The following is a 14,188-nucleotide window of genomic DNA, read 5'->3' on the forward strand; positions in this document are numbered from 1 at the left end:
GAACCTGTTTTACATTTTTGCAAATCTCTGTCTGGCTCAATAGGATACAGCTGGATTCTCATATCTGCTTCTGTATTCCAGTCTGTTCTAATGTTATTTTGGTTGAAGTACATGATAAGAAATTGGCCTCACAGGGAGATGTAGTTGGAAATGAGGAAAATATTTTAATAGTCTTTTTAGATATTATGTATACTCTCTTTTGATATTATCCTCAAATGCAATAAATGATAGCTTCTTAAAGTTAGTAGCAATGTAGAATCTAAAACTACGTCAATGAACTTTTCAAACTCTGTTACAATAAAAATCCACTACTTTGCATTTGGAATAGACTTTTTTATCCATGTATCAGAACGTTGTAATTTCATGCAGATCACTTGGAAAATACTAGTTCACTAGTGTCGTGTTATTAAACTATGTCCACATATTCTTTGGTACTCCTCCTCCCTTTAAGAGGCAGAGCTTAGTTTCCCTCTCCTTGAGTGTGGACCATACATAGGACTCACTTCTAATGAATAGAATGTGGTGGAAATTACAGATGTGACTTCTGAGGGTATTTAAGGGTATAAAAAACATTGGGGCTCCTATCTTGCTCTCTTTCTCTTGGATCATTTGCTCTAAGGGAAGCTAGCTGCCATGTGGTGAGGATACTCAAAGCCTTGTGGAGAGGTCCATGTGGTGAGGAACTGAGGCTTCCTGCCAACAGCCATGGGAGTGTGACTCTGGGAAGCAGATGCTCTAGCTCTAGTCAAGCCTGCAGATGACTGCAGCCTCAACAGAAATCTTGATGCAAATGCAGGAGAAACTCTAAGTCAGAACCATCTGCATAAGCCACTCCCAAATTCGTGACCCACAGAAACTGTGAGATAATAAATGTTTGTTGTTTTAAATCACTACATTTTGGAGTAATTTGTTCTGCAACAACAGATATCTAATATACTGAGTTATGCAAATATTCCAAATGTTGACACAGTGTTCAATAGAAGAAAAATATCACATTTGCTAATATCACCACCCAGTTCATCAGAAGAATTTTTTAAGCATTGGGAAACTATCAAGATATATGGCAGATACATTTTTCAAAATCCTAATTTTTGCTTAAAAGACTAAATTTTATCATTGGCAATAAGTAATGTCAATTGTTTCCCTTGAAGTGGCAAGCTCACTTTGTTCATTTTGTAGAAAATGTCTACCAAACACCCAAGTCCAAATAATCATGCTGTCAGTCATTCAAGTAAAAGAGGTGTTTTTTGGAAGAGTCTAGTTCAAATTACTAGCAAATAAACAAGTACAGACTTGCTTTTGGTTGAGCAAGTGACACCTATTACTACTTCCAGGAAAAGAGTCTCACTGTCTGGATGATAGCAAATAGCGTAACAATACCTGCCACCAGCAACAGCAGTCCCAGGATGTCAACACACTCCACGGTTTGCACGTGATGGAGTTGCCAAGAAAAATAGGACTCACACAGGCACTGGATGGAACAATGCCTTACTCACATAGAAAAGAGAAAGAGAAGGATTAGTTTCAATAGTAAGTATCCTTCATGGCCAGCATGCACTGTCTGCGTGCCCTCTTCTTGTGCTGCAAGCAAAGGATCCCATGCCCTCCCTGCCAGGAACAGATATAGCAGTAGGGCTGGGCAGGTGCCATATGACACACACACTTTAGCAGAACAAAGAAGTACACATCAAGTCCAGAACAGGGAAAGATATTCCCAAACAAAGTGAAATGCCCAGCACAGGCTGTGAGAGTTATTTATCTCTTTGTTAAGAAAATGTTCTGGCATAAGGCATATACTTATGTGAACGTATATAGGGGTTGAAAAACTATGCACACGTGACTGCCTTTCTCAACACTTTTCCTCAAGACAAACACTGTACCCTGGTATTCAGCACACTTGCTTTATATATACGTCTTATTCTGTCACACACAATATAAAAAAATATATATATACATATATCCTCAAGGTTCAAAATCGAGTAAAATGAATATATATTTTTTTACATCTTCGTTAAGGATATTCTTAAGTGAAACTGCCTCCCCCTCCTGTCCAAGAGCATTGCAGCAAAATACAGTAACTGTAAATATAGCTTGATGCCACTGCCTTGATTCATGCCAAGGTGCTAGCAGTTTTACACACTATTTTAAATTTAAATGTCAATAGTTAAAAATGCAAATAAATCTTAGTGTTGCTGTGAAACCGTTTTGACCTTGCAGATTCCCCAAAAGGGTCTCTAGGACCTCCACAGCTAGCAGAGGAATGTGGCAACATTGAGCGGCATAGAATTACTAGCAGTCGGTGGGGGAAGTGTTTGTAGCTCCCCAGGCTGATGGGCAAGTGTTTACTTCAGACTGTTAAGAAAAAACTAAATTACTATGAGTTCTATCATACTTCTGAAAAATGTGTTCATTTGCCTGCTTAGAGATACATATATATATATTTCTTTCCAGATACGCGATGATAGGTCTCATTCTCTCACCCCTGCACCCTAACCGTATTTTAATTCAGTAACTTTCAGTCCCCAAATGTCCTGCAATTCCCTTTTAGTCCATTCTTTCCCTTCAAAGGCTCCAGTCTCAAATCCCAATCCCACCAGCTGCTCCCATTTCTAGGTGGGTGATCAAAGCGGCCTCAAGGGGAAAGGTGAAAACAGGCCGTGGGGCCGACAGGTGTTGCTGGGGTCTGAGGAAGAAGGCTGACTTTCTCGAATCCAGGCATTTTGAAATATGTGGTGAAAGAGGTGGCAAATCAGGAACCATAGATCCTCTGCCTCTCTGCTACTGTCCACACCCATCTCCGCTACCCACAGCTTTGGTTCCTGCAGCCATTGCTGGAAGTAGCATAAGGGCTGTGGGACACGCACGTGGAGCCCTGTGGGTTATGTCTTTAGGGCCAAGGCCTTTACTTCTTCCCAGCGGAAGACAGGCAATGCAGGGATGGGAACAAGGGGCCCTGAGGCAATCTAGCTACAGGTCTGCCTCCAGACGCCCGGAGGTGGGCAGAGCGTTTGCAGCGGCTGCAGGCCGAGGGACTGCAAGGCTGGGGGTGAGGAGCTACTGAGCGGGCGGAGGGAACCGGAACACTGCACAGCGAAGTGTGGAAAGGCTGCAGCCAGGTCCTTTCCCTCCGAAGTCCGGGTTTCTCTGATTCAAGGACGACCCCTGGAAGTAAACACTTCGCAACACCTCTCACCATTCTACCCCTTCAGAAACCGCCTTTACTGACGCTTTTGTCCCACTTTCCGCTTTCAAAAAAAAGAGCGCAGTTCCGGGGTGGGGACTCCAAAAGCTTTCTGGGAAATGAAGTCTCGGGCGAAAGGATTCTGGGAGCCGTAGTTCCTACTGTTCACTTTGCGCACGCGCATTTCCGTTTCACGTCACAGCTTCTGTTGCTCCGCGATGTGGGAAAAAAGACGTGTTCATCTGTGCACTGCCGGCCTCCCACTGTCGGCCCTTCAGGCTCCCTGTCCAGTGGGGTGGAACGTGACAGACGGACTTGGGTGCTCTTTCAATTATACTCTCTCGAGTCCAGGCATTTTGAAAACAATAACTGTTTCAATTGCTAATTGTAATTGGGTAATTACAGCGGCATATGATAGCTGCCAAGATGCAGGACAGAAGGACAGCGCGGTAAAGGCTGGTAGGAGAGGCCTCAGAACCGAAATCTTAGGGTGTGGCATAGGACCAGGCCGAGAGGCGATGAGTCCAAATTATGGGGCCTTGAGACCCCAGAATCCCCACTGAGCAGGGCTATGACCTTGAAAGGGCCCTTGAGGCAGACGTTAGAGATGGGCCTTGTTCCCTGACAGTGTAAAAGCTGTTGACGGTTTCAGGCAGGGGCGTGCTGTGACCCTAACCTCATTTTATTAAGGTCACTGTGGCTGCGATTTTGAAGGTTAGCAAGGGGAGGACATTGGGGACCAAGCACTAATCCTGGGAGATGTGATGAGAGCCAGTAGTGGCAGTGGCTGTCTCCCGCACAGGGAGAGGGAGATGTTGAGGATGTCCAGATTTCTGGTGTGGTCGGCTGTCATGTCTGCGGATATTTTTGCCTAGTGAAATTCTTATGTCTCAACCTCCCAAAAGACTTGAAGGGGTCAATGAGTGAGCACATGTGCAAATCCATTCACAAAACTATTCAGATGCACAATTTGACCCAAAGGACATTCATGCAGAGCCATACAACTCTCAGTTACGCCCACCCTGGTGAGCACACTGATAAATACACAATGCCATGATCACATACTCACTCCCTGCCCCAGGCAAGGGCCTGCTAAATGTATCCGTCACCTCAGCTCTAAAAGCCTCTGCCCAGAGCTGAGGATGCCCTGCCATCTTGGGCTAAATGTGGCCTCCCCAAAGGACATATGTTGATTTCTCTGGGTCTCTTTCTGGGAACTTCACATACAGCTCAGCTTTTATCTTTCCTACTATATCCACATCCATTATAACTCTAACTCTTCCTAGTCACTTTCCCGCTACCTTGCCCTGATGGAAGAGAGAAATGGGACTTGAATCCAGGTAAGGATTTTGCATATCTGAATGTGTTTGCTGAGGGTCTTCCCAGAGCAGTGGTTCTGGACATATCTGTGTATGCTAGAGTCTTTTAACAATCCAATGAAAGCTGTGAACCCTCTTCCCAGATAACCACACATCTTAATATTCACACTACTTTGAAAATAAACTGCAACCTATCTGCGGGGCTTTGGTTAAGAACCTCACTAGAAGTAGATCAGAAGGTCAGTTTCCTGGTTGGACTCTCTACAGTCTTCAGGTGGCTCTAGAGAGGAGAAGAGTAGGGCTCTAAGCAGGCAGAGGAATCAGAGTGTGAGAAAAGGGCACCTTGTCCTCCTGTCCATCCGTAACCCTTAGTTATGGAACCAGGCTGTCAATCTTGCAGGTCCGCTTCTGGGCAGTCAGTCATTCAGCTGGTTAGAGGAAGAGTCAGCCAGGCAGGCAGTTCAAGCTTATCAAATGTTTAGTTATTTAGGATTAGTAAGTAGGACAGTTAGAAAGCCAGTATGTCAATCAAATGATTTGTGGTTTAGAAACTTAATCGGCTAATCAGCTGGTCACTCAGGATCCATCAGGATCGATCAGTCGGAAGGTCAATTTAATGGCTAATCTGTCTATCAAGGTGCCAGTTGTTGAGAACACTAAACAGCAGGTTCATCAGTGGGACAAAAGGGCAGTTGAGGTGAGATCATCTGGATACTGAGTGTGTTTCTACTTGCTGCATCTGAAGACAATGTCCACAGGTGGAGAGAAGAGTTGACTCCTAGGCCACCAGAGGGAGCTCCAGTTTGATGGGAAAGAGGCCTCGTCTGGTGCCGGGAACAAGGAAAGAGGAAAAGCTGCAGGGAAAGGGCCAGGCCTAGTTGTCACTAGAGGGCAGTGTGGCGTCCCTTCATTTCCTAGCCTCGCATACTGGAGGTTCAACTTCAGGCTTTGGAAGCCCCCGTTTCTGGCTAGCTTTTGGAGAAATGCTCTTGAAAGGCCTTCTCATCTGGGGAGTTCCTAACTAAGACATGCTTGGCTCCGAGCTGGGAGGAAGCTGGCCAGTTGCCCACCAGGAGAAAGACTCGCCTTTCTTGGCCACCTCTGCCAAGGGAAGGAGGAAGAGTGGAGTGGAGAGCGCCTCACCAGTCTGCCACAAGAACACCGAGGGGAACAGATCCCTAGAGCGGAGGCAGGGAGGGCAGGATCCGTCTTCTGTTTAGGTGCATGTCATCTCCCAGGCTATTTGTCCTTCAGCATTTCTGAGGGCCCAGGAAGAACCAGACCAATGGCCTAAAGCCTCCAGACTCTCATTCTTTTGCTTAACTCTGCGGTCAGCTGCTGCTTCTGAAATGTGTAGCAGCTCTAACTACAGCAGGAGGATGGAGATTAGATATATACAATAAAGGAAACAGGGGGAAAGGACAAGCAGTGAGCTTAGTATACCCTGGGGAATAACTGAGATGTGTGTCCATAAGCTGTCAAACACAGCACTGGGTACAAAGGCAGGAGTCAGAAAAGTCAAGTTCTCCCCGCCTCCCCGTCCCCCCAAAGGGAAATGTGTGGGCCCAGAGAGTTGTATCTCTCAGTTCTGCCTAGAGCATGATGCTAGGCCTCCAGGTGGGCTTCCCGGCTTAAGAAAATGGGCAGGGACATATTCTGGTACCAGCTGGATTTTGTGATTTAGAGCAGTTAAAAGAATAACTTGGGGGCAGTAATGACTGCTGCCATTGTATAAGAACCCCATGTGCCTGGCGCTTTAGGTACACTCTCTTGTAGGAGGTGTCATTCTTGGTTTACAGATGAGGAATCTGAGACCCAGAGAAGCTAGATATCATGCTTGAGTTCTCAAGCTGGGAAGTGGTACAAAACTGGACTTGAACTAGGTCTGTATGGTTCCAAAGTTCTTTCTTTTCTGGGATATCACACTCCAGACGCAAATGAGGAAAGGGAGGAGGGCGAAGGACTGGGAGGTTACTGGGTCCTGAGGAAGATTTGCCAGGAGGTCTGGCCACTACTGTCCCCTTTAAGAGATGCTGCAAACCAAAACAGACATGTCACATGATGACACTGACACCCCTATTTCTCTCTCCCAGGCATGCAAGAAATGCATCAGCAACTGCAGTTTATGCACAAACCCTTCAGCCTGTACTACTGCGAGGAATAACGCTGAACGGGTACGTGGGAGCCAGGCCATGAAGGGCTTTGTGAGTCGCCTTAGGGACTTGGATTTTCTTTAGAAGGTGGTGGAGGGCTAAGTGTTTTTAACAAGGAGCAGCATGGTTTGATTTGTGCTGACACGAATGTACAATCTACATATGCTGGAGAGAAATATTGAGTATGTATTTAGTATGTGCTAGTAAGCCCTCGTACATACTTCATTTGGGCCCCATGAGAAATGTTTGCTATAATGCTTCCTCCTTATCTCCAGTTTCACTTTCCACAGTTTCAGTTACCCATGGTCAACCAAGGTCCAAAAATATTAAATGGAAAATTCCAGAAATAAAGAATTTAAAGGTTTTAAATTGTGCACCGTTCTGAGTAGTGTGATGAAATCTCGTGCTGCCCTGTTCCATCCTGCTCAGGACATAAACCGTCCCTTTGTCCAGCGTATCCACGCTGGAAATGCTACCTGCCTGTTAATCACTAAGTCGCCATCTTGGATATCAGATTGACTCCTGTGGTATTTCAGTACTAATGTTCAAGTAACCCTCAGTTTATTTAATAATGACCCCAAAGCACAAGAGTAGTGGTGCTGGCAATTTGAACATGCCAAAGAAAAGCCATAAAGCACTTCAAGTGAAAAGGTAAAAGTTCTTGACTTAATAAAGAAAGAAAAAAAATTGTATGCTGAGGTTGCTGAGATCTTATGATAAAAACAAATCTTCTTTGAAATTGTGAAGAAGGAAAAAGAAATTTGTGTTAGTTTTGGTGTCGCATCTCAAACTTAAAGTTATGCCTACAGGTGCTTCATTAAGACAGACAATACATTAAACTCGTGGGTGGAAATTTTTTAAAAATTGAATTTTTGAGAGACCACATTCACATAACTTTTATTACGGTATATTGTCATAATTGTTCTATTTTATTATTAGTTATTGTTAATCTCTTACTGTGCCTAATTTATAAATTAAACTTTATCATAGGTATGTATGCATAGGAAAAAACTTACACTAGATAGGGTTTGGTACGCTCTGTGGTTTTGGGCATCCACTGGGGGTCTAGGAACGTGTCATTATGAGTGAAGGCTCAGCTGCCTGGCTGATTTGACTCCCAGTTCTGCCATTTCCGAGCTCCGAGGCCTGGGAAAATGACCTCTCCTTTTAGTTTCTTCCTCCATCTTAAAAGTGAGGGATGATAAGGAGGACTTCTAAGCCACAGGGATGCTGTGAGGATGAAGCAAGGTTATGGCTATAAAGCACAGCACAGTGCTTGGCACAGGAGAGTGCTTAGTGAATGCTAGCTCATCCTCACATCAAACACATCTGTTGCTCTCCTTCCAGTCCTCTCGGCCTCATGTCCTTTCCCAGCCACTGTCATGGTGAGCAGGTCCATGCAGGCTTTTATCTAACAGCATATCATCTTCTTGCTTCCTGCCCTAGGGCTTCTTGGTTGCCAGAGGGCCCAGGTGAACCTGCCTGGCACTCACGCATGTTCAATCCAGAAGCACAAGGGAGGCAGCTGTGGGTGGGAGCCAAAGGAGAAATGCAAACGGTTTGGAGACGTATTTCATAAAGCTTCTCAAGAGATCCCGTGGGCTAGAGCACCCAGCCACCATGGTCGGCTCAGCATGCACGCTCATTTTGGCTTTCCCTCTTCCATTATTCTTCCCTGTCATCCTTCACTCCTGCTCCTTGGGACCACATTCCCTAATAAACACCCACACTTAGGCTGTTTTCTCAGATTCTGTTTTCAGAGGAACCCAGGCTAAAACAACCCATTCTAAGATGATCCTACTTTCTTGGAAATGCTTCCATAGGAAAAAAAAGTGGGAAAAGAGAAACAAAAGGAGCTAGAAACATGACTATCCTAACAGAAATGCAAGATCATTCCCTGGAGTAGGGTAGAGATTCTTGGCTATACCCTAAGTTTCATGTTTTACTTATTCCACTGTATGAGAGTAATGGAGTAATGGTGTAGAGGAAGTGGTATGCTAAGGGACCTGGGAGAGCCTTGTAGTCTAGGATGATCCACATTCCAGTCTTCAGTCTGCCATTTACTACTGACTGTGTGATCCTGGGCAGATAGATGTCTATCTTGGACCTAATTGTCCTTATCCATAGAGTGGAAATAATAAATGCCTACTCATACTGTGAGACATAGACACTATGTCAGTTGAGTGCTTGGCTTAACAATAAATGGTAAGTCTTGGTGGAAAAGCCCTCTGTCATTAGCTCAGGACTGTCCAGGATAAAATCTCTCCTTTTGCTTCCTATGGGCTTAGTTATCTTCCATAATAAAATGGTAAGCCTCTCAAAGGCAGTGATAATTTTGTCATCAATAGATACATTATTCCTTTCAAATAATTGATTCCAGCTTTATTTCCTAGACTAGCAAAGGCCTTAGCCCCTAGGATTTGTTTGCCTTCTATTGCAGGCAGGTTCCCAGGAAGCAGGCTCTGAGACAGATGTCTGCGGGAAGTTTATTGGAGAGTGTTGTTGGGGTCAACACTGTGAGGGAAGGGAAAGAAACAGGGTAAGGCTGATGTGGGCTGCAATGCAGTCACGAGGACTTAACTGACGCTGTGGGGAGTGTGGAAGCTGGGATGGCCCTTCAGAGGTATCTCCAGGGCTTTGAATCCCTGCCCTGCTCAGTCATTGAATGTGGCTGCCCTGGAAAGGAGGCACTGCCAGCCTGCACACTCCCAGCCATGAGGGAAAGAAGTCCTGAAGCGGGGGATTTGGGTGGTACGGCACCCACCACACCTTCAGTTCTAATGCGTGGCTTTGGAGAATGTGGCAGTCACTGCTAGTTCTCTGCCCAGTATCCACGTTCCCTTTCTTCCTTACTAAGAGGTGCCTGATTTACTAGAGAGAGCAATGTGCCCAATAAAAATACCCACTTTCCCAGACTCCTTTGCAGTAGAGCTGGGCCAAGGGACCCCATTCTGGCCGGTGAGATTTAAACAGCAGTCTGGGCTCCTGATGACATGGTGGAGCCACTGGAGAAAATGAAAGGCTTTATTTGCTTAACCGCTGTAATCAGGTTTCTGTTGCATGTTACTAAACAGTACCAAATGGCTCAGAGAAGCATCATATTCTGTTTAAGAACATGGTCCTTCGAGTTGATGAACAGCAGTTTTGAGTCCCAGCTCTGCTGCATACTAGCTAGCTATGTGAAAACTCAGATGAGTCACTTCATCACACTACTCCATTTCTATAAAGTAAGAATAACAGTAGCATCTAATGCATATCTCAACATATAACAAACACTAATGTCATCGACTCGTCTCAGTTTGCTTGGGACTTGCCCTGTTTTAGCACTGCAAGTCCCTTGTCCTGGGAAACCCCTCAGTCTGAGGCAAACCAGGATGGTCACCCTATTAAAACACATTGCAAAACTTCTATACCTCCTTTACAAATGGAAGTTCGGATCCTGAATGCTAAAAATTGTCTGGTGCTGTCCCCTAGTGGCTAGATATAACATAACATCACTGCAAAGATTATTTTTACATTATGAGTTTTTATTAACAAAAACCATAGATAGTAAGACGCAGAGTTAGAATATTGTCCTAACCATTTAGATTTAAGTTATTACTGTTGTAACCCCACTATGTTTTAGTATTCATTGATATTCACCAGCAAATATGATATCTTGTAGGGCTGCTGGGAAGATTAGTGTAGGAAAAGCCTTTTCAAGATGTTTTACACAGTACGTGCGCTGTAAAGTTCACTGGTGTCATGTAAACTTGGGTTACACTCTGGGCTTTGACTCTTCCTTTGGAAAAGTGACTTCACCACCCCGCAGCACCCTCTTCACTACCACGACCCTATTGCCTTATTTGTATTAGGAGTTGGTTTTTTTTTTTTGGTATCAGAAAGTTGTTGAGGCCTGGAGGGAAGCATGACCCCCAAAATGGTGTCTTTACTGCCAACAATGTTATCCAGAAGCCAGGCCCCAGGCCGTCCCTCTGCTGAGGGGCTCTGCAGCTCTGAAAAAGCTATGCTGGCCCCTCAGGGTTACCTTCTCTTCATCAAGGCAGTCCCAGCTGGCAGGTGAGCTTCAGAGGCCAGGAAGGCCTGACCAGCCACTCTTTGAATTCAGCTGGTTTCTCTTAAGCAGAAGCTATTAGTACTCATCTGAGCTGGCCATTGGGAAGGTACTATGCAGGGTACAACCCCAACACTCAGGTCAGTGGCCTTAAGCAATGGGAACTAACTGATGCCCAGGCCAGAACTTTGTGCCAGACACGATCAAAGCCAGAACTGCAGTGTAAACCCCAGCTGTTTTCCACTTTCTACTTGTGATTGTTTTAAACACTAGGACACACCCACCAGATTTAGCCTGGGCTGCTAAATCTGTTCTGAAGGTTTCCTGACGATTCAGAGAAACAAGCCTGCATCCCGGCCTCACCTGTATCAGTTATTTACAAGCTCTAGAAAAGGAATCACTCAAATCTTTCAAGTCTAAATTCTGCTATAGCTGTGAAGACCCTCGAAATGGCTTAATAGCAATAGTAGATTAAGTTCTTCAGTTCTGTTTACAAGTGAAATTAGAGAAAGAACACACCACTCATATTAATACCAGTAGCTACACTGAAAAAGGGTTAACTACACAGCTGAGCTAGAAAGTCAGCACATACATTTGCTGGCCTCTGTTTTGTTCTGTTAAAAGTCTTGCAGTCCTGTTTTAGTGCCTTAGTTTTAAGTTTTAATTTCATTCATTTTTCATGAGATTTTAAAAATGTTTCATTTATATCATGAAATATTATGCAGTGGCTATAAAAAGATCTCTACCTACCTACCTATCATCTATCAATCATCTATCTACCTATCGCAGACATATTAAGGAAAGCAAGTTAATGAGAAACATGTCTTAGACACGTTGTTAAAAGAAACAAATGTATAAAAAATATTTTTTAAGGGAAGCAGGCCACAGAACAACATATATAATTTTGTTCTTATTAAAAATTACATATATTTCTGCATCTGTATGGAAAATTTCTGTAAGACTATCTGTCAAAAGGCTCACTGTTTTCTCTGGAGATGGAACAGAGAACTTCACTTTTGAAGTTGTTTTCAGTATTGTTTGTTTTCCAGTGTGCCTGTATTCATTTTAAATATAAAAACAAGAAAGCTGAATATACACGTGTACATTCATTCACACCTGCCATAAACTGAGCCATTAAGACCACTGCCCTGACACCAAGGACTAAATCCATTCACCTCAGCTCAGTGCTCGGTGTTTGTTTATTTATGGAATTAGATGTCTTAGAACCTGATACTGAGGAAGATATTATAATGCCGTGCATTCCCAATGTCTTGGGGAGGCTGTGTTGAGAAGCTAGAGCTACTGTATTAAATTAAGAATAGTATATAAATGTCTAATCACTGTCGTACACCTGAAACTAATATTGTATACCAACTATAATTAAATAAATTTTTAAAAGTCTGGGGAAAAAATAGCAGATTATGATCTGCTGAATGAAGAAGCCACCCACACAGAGGCGGCAGGTAGCTTTTTCTACATTTGAGCCCCCACTTTGGGGAAGTGAAACCCACCCATGGGTCATTTTCAATGAAGACACAGTTTCAATACATCCACACAAAGGAAGTAGTCACAAGATTTATTACTTACAGATCCCAGATTGGGGGTAGGGAGCGCAATTGAGCCGGGGGGGAGGGCAGTCATCCACCTGGGGTCATGAGCGAGCAGGGCAGAGAGGCGGGCAGCGAGCACCTATTACTGATAAGGTAGATGGGGCAGAGGTCACTAAATTTTTGCAGGCTTAACTCTAAGCAGTTATTTTAAAGAGTGCCTGGGAAAAGCGAAGCAGAAACTTAGGGTGGGCATCCTAAATGCAAGTTCTTATCTAAATGTCCAGGCTCTGGATGTGAGCAGGGTGGTCAGACTGCAAAATGAATGCCTAAGCAGCAATTCAGAAAAACAAAGCCGTTTTCCTCAAAAGTTGTTTTTCTCATCACAGAGGCAAAACCTGTATCTACGCTTTTAATGTTGGCTCTCATCCAAAAATATTTACCTTTACCAACAGGTGCTGCAAATTGATTTTTAAAGCATCTTCGGATTCACTTTTGTTCTTAAATCTTCAAACTGTGTTTAGCAGTTCTCATTCAGATATTGTGAGTGGGAGCAAAAAAACTAATTAGGCATATACTCGAGAGAGAACACATGACTGTCAGCAAAAGAAGCAGTTAAGATGAATTTTAACCTAGTCCAAGGCTACCAGCCGTGACCTGTCCTCTGGGCCCACCAAGCCCTGATGCCGCTGTCAGAGAAGGAAGCAGGACGTGAGTCCCTTTCCGTCAGCCCCGCTGGGCCATAGGGCCTGGTCCCCCTTCCCCACACATAGTGTAGAGTTTTCTAATTTAAAACGTTTTTATTTATACAAAAAAAGGACAAACTTAAAAAATATTGGCACTCACTTGAAAAGAACTAGAGTGACATAAACTGTTAGTGGTCTATACTAGTATTCTTCAAAATTTATTAATAGAAACAGACATATTTAAATGTAACACTGGACAAAAAACAAAGAGAAAAGATCAGAATACCAATGACACTGGAGAATCTCGCTTCCACGTGACATTTCTTCGCACAGAACTAGCACCATTAGTTCAGGAACCACAGATTTAACTATAATTGCTTCTAATATATAAAATACCTTATAAAGATTATGTAACTATCTAGTAACAAAGTTATTCCAAAAACTTATTTAAAAATCAATCAGAATTTACCTTTTGAAATGGACAAAAATGGTTTAAAAATTGATCCAATTCTATGGCTTATCAAAGGAAATGAGCCATAATTACTTTTATTGGAAGAAAGTGCCTGAATTCAGCTTCTGGCTCCCTTCTAAACACCATCCAGGTATAGTAAATTGAATATTACATAGGAGTAAGAGCACATCTAAAACTGGTCTCAGAAAATATTTTCCTAGACTATAAAAATACTAAATGGAATACAAAAGTTTCAGAATATACAGCAAATAGACTACAGCAAACAAATATTTAAAACATACTTAAAACTATCTTATACCACAATCATCATAAACATCAAGTATTATTCTAATAATCTTTCTGTGATTCATTCTCAGTCAACGTTTATTTCCCTTTGTCTTGTTATAATGTCAGATACAGACTAAACTCTGTGTTTCTAGCAGAAGTTACTGGAGGCACCACTGAATAATTCTTGGTATTCAACAGGTTCTCAAAGTGCTAAAAGTGCGATTGTAGTCAAGCCTGTGTTTTAAATCGGGGGTCAGCACACTACAGTCCGGGGGCCAAATGTGACCCACTGCTTTGTGCAGCCTGTGCGCACAGCCACACTCATTCTATTATGTATTGTCTGTGGTTGCTTTCACGTGACAAGAGCAGAACTGAATAGCTATGACAGAGGCTGTGCGTGGCCTTTTGGTCCGCAAAGTCCACAACATTTACTATCTGGCCCTTTACAGAAAAAGTTTGCCAAGCCCTATTTTAGATAAACTACTACAGGAAATTTTTCGGGGAATAAG

The 14,188-nt window shown here is 43.4% G+C and overlaps 2 long non-coding RNA genes across 2 annotated transcripts; one reads left to right on the forward strand and one right to left on the reverse strand.

Moving 5' to 3' along the window:
- Positions 1–833: 833 nt before the first annotated feature.
- Positions 834–3,323, reverse strand: LOC111738103. Its single transcript, XR_002779693.1, has 3 exons — positions 3,194–3,323; positions 1,381–1,487; positions 834–856 (listed from the first exon to the last, which is right to left on the reverse strand). It is a non-coding gene; the product is annotated as an uncharacterized LOC111738103 (long non-coding RNA).
- Positions 3,324–4,090: 767 nt separating this feature from the next.
- On the forward strand, positions 4,091–7,332 carry LOC111738104. Its single transcript, XR_002779694.1, has 2 exons — positions 4,091–4,521; positions 6,594–7,332. It is a non-coding gene; the product is annotated as an uncharacterized LOC111738104 (long non-coding RNA).
- The last annotated feature ends 6,856 nt before the right edge of the window (positions 7,333–14,188 follow it).

The sequence above is a fragment of the Pteropus vampyrus genome, unplaced genomic scaffold (genome assembly GCF_000151845.1).
Source record: "Pteropus vampyrus isolate Shadow unplaced genomic scaffold, Pvam_2.0 Scaffold35, whole genome shotgun sequence".
NCBI lineage: Eukaryota > Metazoa > Chordata > Mammalia > Chiroptera > Pteropodidae > Pteropus > Pteropus vampyrus.